Below are 10238 nucleotides of genomic sequence, written 5' to 3'. Positions count from 1 at the left end.
TTTAGACACCAAAGGAGAGCTTGATATGCCATTCGTATTAACACATTAACAGTTTCCTATTAGAATAGCTTTTACAAAGACAATTAACAAATCATAGAGCCAAACATTCAAAAAAGTCGTTTTATTTAATAGAGGGAAAGAAACAAAATTCAATCACGTGCAGTTACACGTCGCTTGGATGCAAATTTAACAATTCAAATGAAAATAACAATCTGTTTAATTGTACATCCGCATCCCCATACTTGAGCGGCAGAGCCACAAAGAGGCTGGCGCAAAGCCCCCTAGTGCTTTTATAAATAAACTAGCAAAATACCCGCGCTTCGCAGCGGAGAAGTAGTGTGTTAAAGAGGTTATGTAAACATATATATACATATCTACATATATATATATATGTGAATGAACTTGTGAAGAAGGTGGAGCTGGAGTATTACATCACTTCGTTAACGAAAATGCCGTGATGTGCGGAAGGGCAGGGGGAGTGTGGGGGTTGACGGAGAATGTTTTCTTCAGCGCTCTTTGGGGCTCTTCCTTGTTTTCAGTTCACGTGATTACGTAGGAGGCGCGATGACGCGATACGCGACTCCGCCGCCTCCATTACAGTATATGGACAAAAAAGAGGTTCCAGTTATGACCGTTACGCTTTGAATTTTGAAATGAAACCTGCCTAACTTTTGTAAGTAAGCTGTAAGGAATGAGCCTGCCAAATTTCAGCCTTCCACCTACATGGGAAGTTGGAGAATTAGTGATGAGTCAGTCAGTGAGGGCTTTGCCTTTTATTAGTATAGATAATCGAATCTAATGAAATGACAGTGTGGCTCCGACCTGATTAAGTGAGCGATTTACAGACACGGAGGGGTGGAGGTGTGAAAACCTGAACCGGGAAGCCGTTTTCCTTCATGTAGCCCCTCTTCTTACTGAACATCATCCCAGTGCAGGAAGATCAAGCCTTGTGATTTACAGTACGGGTCCTCCTGCAGAAATTTAAAGCGACAAACTCCATTGTACACCCGTTGTCGTGCATGTGTGTCTGTCGCTCTGCTGAGGTAAGCAGTTCCAGATCTGGACAAGAGGGAGCGCTGGCACTAACAGTGTCTTCTTTTTCCCCGGGAGCAGTGAAAAGCTGCCCAAGGATAACATCTGGCTCCACCCACAATGCTCCAAGGAGACTCCGCCCCTTCCTGTGCCAACAGTATAAAAAGGAACCACCCAGGGAAGGTAACAGCAGGGTCTGACCCACAACTCGAGAAGCTCGGTGCTCGGACCTGGTGACAGGCTGACACCAGCCATAATTTCTTTTTATTAAAATTTAAATTGGTGACCCGGCTGGTATCCCAACCTTTTCCCTGCCTATCCTAGTCTGCTTTCCCTGGGCCGCATTACAACATCTAATTCACTAATATATGACCCAGAATAACCTCCTGTGCTTCATAAATCAACCCTGACTTACTAAAAAAGCCCCCCTTTGGTCGTAAACAGTTTTACTTTTCATTCCTAAAACGTAAGGGGAGTTCTGGCTGGATAATTTGGCGATTAGCTGTCCTCCTTAATGTTTATTCAAGGATGCTAATTCAGGTTCCTGTTTTGTACGTGTTATGATAAAACTGATGTGTAACAAAATGTTCCCAGCTTACCCTTTACTTAATGTTTATTTACCTAATTTTTTTTTTGTTTTAAAACAAAACAAGGACATTTATTCAGAAATTAGCCCAATTCCTGCATTGCAAAAGTATACCGGGGACTTTCGTGGTTTGTTTGTATTCATTTTCAACACAATGGAGAGTTTTGTCCTCTAACTCGGCAATGAGGTAAAAGGAAATCCGCCTCTTTAGTGAGAAGGGGAAAGATGTGAGCCACGTGTTAGCAGCAATTTGACGTAACTTAGATAACATGCAGGAGAAAAGGCTCATATATCTTATATAGCGTCCTCGTGTTGTGCTGCTGCATATCACGTCGTCTTCAGAGCCTTCACTTCTTGTCAGGCTGCAGCCTTGTGCTAGAGTCGCTCATTAAAACAGCAGAAGAATTGTGACGAGACCAGAACATTCATCCTTGACTGTCCAAAATAACCCCTGTGATAGAACCAGGGCTATCAACTCACCCCCAAGCACGAATACACAGAGAGTCTCGGGTTCAAATAGAGGAAGTGGTATTCCACAATACCTTCACAGTAGCACAAGCACCAGTTATCTCTTTCCACAAACCACAATTCGGAGTGCTGCTCCATGTCCTCCCAGCTCTGACTTGCCTGGATAAGGGAGTGCGGTCCCTTTTATTGAGGACCCAGGAGCACTTCCAGTGCCAGGGCCACCGCACGATGGAAGTCCCATATTTTGGGGAGCACATCTCCCTGCAGCGCCCCCTTGTGGCACCCACCGACCCCACCAGGGCTGTGCTGCCAAACTACAGTCGGAGCCAAAAGTTTGGAGAATGACACCAGTGTTGGTTTTCACCAAGTTTGCTGCCTCCGTGTTTTTAGATCTTTTGGTCAGATGTCTCTGTGGTAGGCTGAAGTAGAAGCACAAGCAGTTCATAAGCATCTCAGATACGGGGATGGATATTTGAGGAGTAAGTCGCAAGAAAATGATTCTATTTGTATATTATGTACATTAAAGAACCATCAATAACAAATCAAATCAATGAATAATACATTGAACAATTATTACAAAAGTAAAGATGAACAAATCGGACTCTGCTGCTGCAGGAATAAAAGGTAAAGCACCACTTCTGGTTTAGTAGAAATAGCCCAAACATTGATCTACGTTTTGTACCGAATACTTGTATGCAAAATGTGAAAGTGTCCTCAAGTTATTGTGTTTACACACACACACACACATTCCAAAAATGGTATTTTCAGACTCCGGGAGGTCTAAAACATCGAGATTCATCAAAACCTCGAAAACAGAATTTTTGAAGGATTCCAATACTTTCCCTATACGTGAAAGTCAGGGAGGTCTAAAACATCGAGATTCATCAAAATCTCGACATTGAATCTTTGGACCATTACAATCATTTCCCTATACAGTGGAACCTCGGTTCACGAATGTTTCGGTACACGTGCAAATCGGTTTACGACCAAAAAGTTCGACAAACTTTTGCCTCAGTTCACGACCACACACTCGGTATACGAACAAGCCAGTTACCCTTTCGGTTTGTACATGTTCAGTCTCTCCCTGTGCAGCAAGCAAGAGAGAGAGTGAGAGAGCGCGACACACACACACACACAGGCAGCGCGAGAGACAGACGCACACACACAGGAGCGGTCGAGCGTACACAGCAGTGCACTAGAGAGACACACACACAGGCACGAGAGAGAGAGAGAGTGAGAGCGAGAGAGTGAGCGAGCGAGGACTGGATGCATAAGGTAGAGAAGGCTTGTTTTTGTTTTCAGTTCTATTTACAGCAATCGGTTCATAGCCTGCATTGTTGCAATGTTAATTTTCTTGGTGGTTTATTAAATTACGGATTTTTCAAATGTTCATTGTTTTCCCTGTGCTTAAAACTCGTTAAAAAAAAAAAGTGATTTTAGCGAGCGGTTCCTAGCACTATAGCACGAACTATTGCAGTGTTAGTATTCTCTGTTGTTTAGGTTTTCTCAGTGTTATTCAATGTTTTTACATTTAGTTTACTATTACGCTGTGCATTCTATGGTATAATTAACTATATTTGTGCTTAAAAACTAAAATATATATATGTATATATATATACATACAGTTCATACGGTCTGGAACGGATTACAGTAATCCCTCGCTACTTCGCGGTTCACTTTTCGCGGATTCATGACTTCGCGGGTTTTTTAAATACAAGTGATTGCCCGCCTATCGCGGAAGTTATGTTCTAGACCAGGGGTCTGCAACCTTCACTATCAAAAGAGCCATTTTGCTCCCTCTTCCTCCAAAGAAAAATAGTCTGGAGCCGCAAAACATAACACAGCTTATAAACTTTTAAAAGTTTTAATCTTTTTTTAGATTTTACATGTTACAATCACGGAATACAACAAACAGAAGTGCAGTGTGCATGTGTAGGCCTACTTTGAAATAAATTTAACTGAACTCTGCAGGCCTATTTGAGTCCTTCCTATACCTGTATAAAATTAAAATAAAAACTAGCCCTCTTTAATATAAATAAAACATTTAGCTGTAGCTTAGCAGCTTTAAAAAAGTAAACATAAAATTCCATTTCAGTGTGCTCTCATCCTCTTCAGGTTTCCCTCTCAGCCAGCAATCAACTGAAGCACCTGAACATACAAAAAAAACCGACATCAGCTCCGGGTCTGAAATAAATGTGTTTTTTTTTTTTTTTTAAATATTAGCCTATTAAATGCTATTGTTCTCACCTGTTTAATGTGACTTCTGTTTCTGAAGTTCGCCGCAGATCATCTCTAGCACTTTGAGCTACTTTTTGTATGAAAATGTGCTATATAAATAAATGTTGTTGTTGTTCTATGTCGGGGCTATACGATGTGACTTTGACCTTCACACAGGACTGCAGGCTCATGTGTGAGGTGGGAGAGATATTTGGACTTTATGAAGTTCATGCTTGAGAAAACTTGCTCACATAAGTATGTTGAGCCAAAGATGGACAGGACTCCAAATGCATATTTTTTCATGTTCATATATGTTTCGGGAATGGCACTCCATGTATTGAAAACAAGTTTGTCGGGTTTGGGGAGGTTTTCAATATCAGTCCATTTGTGCTCTTTAGCGAGAGTAGCCTTCTGACGGGCGACTTCTTCAAGATCCGCTGTCAGGCATTTGAACTTGGACACCCATAAATCTTTATCCGCTATGCGGCCAGTTCAATTTCTAGATCGGGCTTACTTACTCCTGTGAATGCGGATGTGTTCAGCAGGGATGGGTCGATGTCCAGGGAAGGAGAGAGTGTTTTTTTTCTTTCTGAACTCACTGAATCTTTCTCTAAATGCAGCTTGCATTGCAATAATTGTACGGGGGAAATAATCACAATTTATGTGAATGTTCACTGCTTTGAACTCTCTCAGGGAGGGGAAGTGAGAGAGTGTACCTTTCTGTACATCTCTGGCAAACACTGTCATCATGCGCTCAAACACCAAAACATTTAAAGTCAGAGAATAGATGCTCTGATATTTTTATGAACGATTCTTTCATGTATTCTCCGTCTGTGAACGGCTTACCCCTCCTTACGATCTCTTGAGCTGCCACAAAACTAGCAGCTGTAGTTGATTGTGGAGAAGTGATCCACTTTTTTTGTTTCCTCTGTTCAGCTTTCCGTTGCAGTTCCGAAATTGCTCTCTTTCGCTCATCTTCACTTGGGTATTTTTCAGTGAATGCTGAGTGCTTGTTTCGAAAATGTCTTTCAACGTTACATTTTTTGTTGTTCGATAATTTATCGCCACATATTAAGCACACCGGTAAGCCAGCGTCGTTGGCGGTGAAGGCAAATGCTTCTGTCCACGCAGAATTAAACTCTGTTCTCTTCTGGGATTTTTCATTTTTGGGATTTATTCATGGTTAGTGCAGGGGTCGCACACTCCAGAAGCCACCTGCAGGTAAAGGCGAGGGCTATAGACGTAGATGTGACGCATATTTTAGTTGACAAATTATAAATAAAAATAAAAATTAGATGTTAAAGTGTATAACAGTAGTAGTAGTAAATAAACATTATATATATTACATATATTATATACAAATTAAATTAAGAAATTGCCGTTATTCATTTTCATGTTTTTTTTTTTTTTGTCAAGGCCAAAAGGAGCCATTACAAGGAGGCTGAAGAGCCGCATGCGGCTCCAGAGCCGCGGGTTGCCAACCCCTGTTCTAGACCCATCAGCAACAGGAGAAAATCCGCGATATAGAAAGACCATATAAATAAACATTTTTATAGTTTAAGCCTTAAAATACCCATCCCACACGCTTTAAACACATGTAAACTTATAAAACACACTTTGTTAACACATATGATATGTGGATGTCGGGCTAAGGATATGAGTAACATCTCACTATTATAAAACATTTTAACTTCACGCAAGACAAGACAGTGAGACAGGAAAATAGGTGATGTACAGGCTTTTAAATTATTGACACGCAGAGCGACAAGCAGCACAAAGCCAGCACAAAGTCCACTTCTCCTTAGCGTTCATTCAGCTCCCCACCCCCTTGACAATGCGAAGTGGCAGGAGCGTACTGCGCCTCCGGGGAGGGGGGTTTGAGCGAAGGTGCGTTCAGCCCTCACACACCCACACACACACTTCTCCTTCTTCCGAACCCGCTGAGCGACAAGCAGGCATTTTGGCAGAAGCAGCACAAAGTCCATTTCTGCTCAGCGTGAGTTCAGCTGCCCCCCTTCACAAAGCGAGTGCAGACACATCGACGTCTCATCGCAGTGTGCAGTGTTGGTCTGAGGTGTTTAAGAATGTAGAAAGTGTTTAAGAGCATAGGAAGTATTTATAAGAGCGTGGGAAAGGTTAACAAGAGAGTGAGAAAGGTTTATAAGAGTGTGGGAAGGGTTTATAAAGCCTTAAAATATGTATAAATAATAAAATAAATATAGGTCGCTACTTCGCGGATTTTCACCTATCGCGGGGGGCTCTGGAACCTGAACCCTGCGATAGGTGAGGGATTACTGTAATTGTATTTACATACAATCTTATGGGGGAAATTGCTTGTGTTCACAACCAACTTGGTTTATGACCAGAGTTTTGGAACGAATTATGGTCGTGAACCGAGGTTCCACTGTACTTTGTATACGAGAAAGTAAAAAAACAGGGTCACTCCGTTTACTAAGAAACAAGCAAAAAGACAACCCACCAGCAAAAATAACCAATAACAAAAAGGGAGGTGTGTTCTGCCCTGACAAGCATCGGTGAGGTCGGTATGAGATGCCACCTTCCTTCTGGGAGTGTCTCATCCTTATAGTGGCGGGATGGGAAGGGGCGGAGCCTTCTCTGGATTTCCGGGGTTACTAGGAGTCCTCCTTGTGCTGCTCGTTACTGAAGAGAAAGGTGAAGACACCGTGGGAGTCGGCGCCCCCTCATGTCCTGGCAGGGAACTGCTTACCTCATCAGATGCATGACAGTAGTCAAACAGTTACATTTAAAACTATTTTGTTGCATGTTATGTAGAATCGGGGTCTATTTAAGTGTGGGATCTTGGATTTTTAAGGAAACCCGGCTGGCAAACCTGGTCAGCTTGACCGATGCTGCCTCACACCACTTGTTTTTGAAGACCTCACACTAGCGACCACTTACTCCTCATTTTTCTCTCAGTTCCAAAATGAAAACAATACAAGTACAACACTTTTCCTGCACTTTAACTGTTCTGTTTAAATCATTTATAATCAAATAATTAAAACTAATTGAAAAAGACACAAAAAAGGAATTTAAACATACAGTAAGCCAGGGGAGAAACTTTAACTTAACGCAACGCATTCAACACGCGGTAAGCTGGTTGTTGTGATGGACCCCGTCGGTGTGTCATGGTCTTGTGCCGGTTTTGTAAAGATTTGACACTTTGTAAGTGGATCACCTCAGTTTATGTGTTTGCACTTTTATTCCTCAGAGTGGTGTGTCTCTGTTTGTGGGGGTCTGCGTGTTAAAGGGGTCTGGCAGTCCTCTTGGGAAAAAAAAAAAAAATTAATAAATCACTGCTATTGTACAAATACAATGGGAAGCTTATTCTTAGCCCCACCCCAGCCCTCTATAAGGGGGGGGGAGTGGTGGGTGCGACTTGCAGATGGCTTCAAGGAGCACATCTGAGTCAACTGGATCAAAGCCCTCATTGCGGCTCTGGACAGCACCCACCGAGATCCTCAAAGGGTAAGCCTGTGATTTACGCCATTGTGAATTTGGAGGGGATCCAGGGGTCTTAACTCAGACCAGTCCATTTCGCACACCCACTCCAACTGGCCCAAAGAAAAAAAAATCCAATAAAAATAAGTCCCAGAAGAGTAAATTGAGGACAAGAAATCGTTACGACATGTGCAGAAATACAACAACAAGTGAGGCAGATTAGGCCCCCCACCCACCCGTGGCTCAGATTCAAAGTCTTCTTTCACGTCCTTTTTTGCTAATTTTTGTGCCATTTATTTATGTTAATGTTGTTTTAGTTAAAATAATAATAATAATAATAATGATAATAATTCTACATTTATATAGTTGCAATCACTAATGTGCAGTGGCCACCTGGATGATGCAACAGCAGACAGTTTTGCGCCAGTAGGCCCACCAAACATTAGCTGTTAGAAGGTGAAGTGGTGAGAGAGAGAGAGAGAAAGATAGCCAATTAGAGACCAGAGATGACTAGGGGGCCAGAACGAGAGTAGTCTGTGGCGGGCAATTTAGCTAGGACATCAGGATGCACCCAACTCTTTATGAAAAATGTCCAAGGATCATTAATGAGCACAGAGAGTCAGGACTGGGTGTGGCTAAATGCTTGAGTGGCCGCAGGCTGGGCGTGGCAAGTCACTTATGTATCAGGTGGCTGGGTGTGGCTAAATTCTTGTGTGGCAGCAGGCTGGGTGTGACTAAATGATTGAGTGGCAGCCAATTAGGTGGGGCTAGATGAATGAACACACTACGGAGACCTGGGGGTATTTTTCATACGTCGCTTAAATCATCTGAGATCAGATGCCTCATCTTAGATAAGTTAATGCCAGTGAAACTCATCCAGATAAGTCGATTTTTCAAACGCAGCCGTGTAGTAGATTAGTGTAGCTGGATCTAATCATCTGAGATGAATGCGCGTGCCCGCGCTGACTGAAAAGCCCATATATATTGAGTCTAGAAAAAATGATCAGCAAGTCTTTGATAGGCTGTAACAAAATGACGAAACAACGGGCGCATTTTTTTTCACACAAGCGGCACAAGACCTTTTAATCGAAGGACATGAAGAATTTCAAGATTTAATATGCACAAGGGGTAACTGCAAAAGCAGCCCAGACCAGAAAAGACGGCTGGCAAAAAGTGACTGACAAATTAAACGCTAAGTAGTGTGCATTGTACTTACTGAAAGCAGCGTTTCATTTCCTATGTGTCAGATTAATTATTATTTAATATGTCATAATTCCAGATCAAACGTGAGCACAAGGAGAACATGGGAACAGGTTAAAGTGAAGTACAAGAATATACTTCAAACTGGTAAATATTGGTTTATAACTATTTAAAGAATTGATGACATAAAGAATCATATATAATGTAAAGAACATTAATTTTAAAGCTAATAAGGAGGCAGACAAGCAAAAAACAGGTGGAGGTCCACGCGGTCCAGACCTAACCCCTGCAGAAGAGGTGGCTCTCCAGCAAAATGCCCATCGCCCTGTTTCTGAGGGCATTCCAGGGGGAAGCTCCACCTCAGAACCAGTGGCAGGATGCAGTGGTCACTTCATGTCAGGTAAAGGATGGTCATTGTATATATTTGTCCTCCATGTGTGCCACAGGTATGTCCCATATAGCCCTCTTTTTTGTTGGGTCAGTTGCAGGGAATGTCATATCCCTTGAACCTGTGTCTGACCAACGAGATATTGACAAAGGTTAAATATTTGATGAAGATGCTGTGTCTGATTATTCGGCTCTGCGTACAATCCAGTGCCCCAATCATATTTGGAAATCCTGGGTAATGAGAATGTTAGGCTGATTGTGAAATTCTTTATGGTACTGTGGGTGTTTTAGCCGGTGTATTACCTACCTGCAATGGCATGAAACGCCTCTTTTATTGTCTGCACACGCAGGTGTCCAGGAAATACTACGAAAACCCGAAGGAAATATTTCAGAGCCAAACAGACTTTACGAATTGCCTGTCAAACTGCACTTTTAGATAGATTTTCCGCATCGCCTACAGTATATTAAAAAGTGCCGCTTGCAAAAAACCTCAAAGCAATGCCTGCTGTCTGTGTGGTTGTGAGAGCCCGACTTCGCCGAGTTTGACTTCGAATATAAGGTGCTAATAAAACTTTGAGGTACAATATTCCCTCTCAGCTAAAGCGGTAGCTTTCGAAAAGAATTTCCTCCGGGAGCAATAAAGGATCTTGCTGATTGCGCAAAACCAGGGGTCCTCAATCCCAGTCCTGGAGGGCCGCAGTGGCTGCAGGTTTTTGTTCTAACCTTGTTGCTTAATTAGAAAGCAATTCTTGCCAATAATTTAATTTCATGGCTTGTTAGTGCTTTAACACTGCTATGTCAGGTAATTCTCATATCCTAGATTTTCTTCCCTTTTCTAAGGATATCATCCAAATGATTTGAAGGCTCAAATTAATGAGTTATTCTCAGT

Source organism: Erpetoichthys calabaricus, chromosome 13 (genome assembly GCF_900747795.2).
Source record: "Erpetoichthys calabaricus chromosome 13, fErpCal1.3, whole genome shotgun sequence".
Classification (NCBI taxonomy): Eukaryota; Metazoa; Chordata; class Cladistia; order Polypteriformes; family Polypteridae; genus Erpetoichthys; species Erpetoichthys calabaricus.
Note: the sequence above shows the minus strand (reverse complement) of the source record.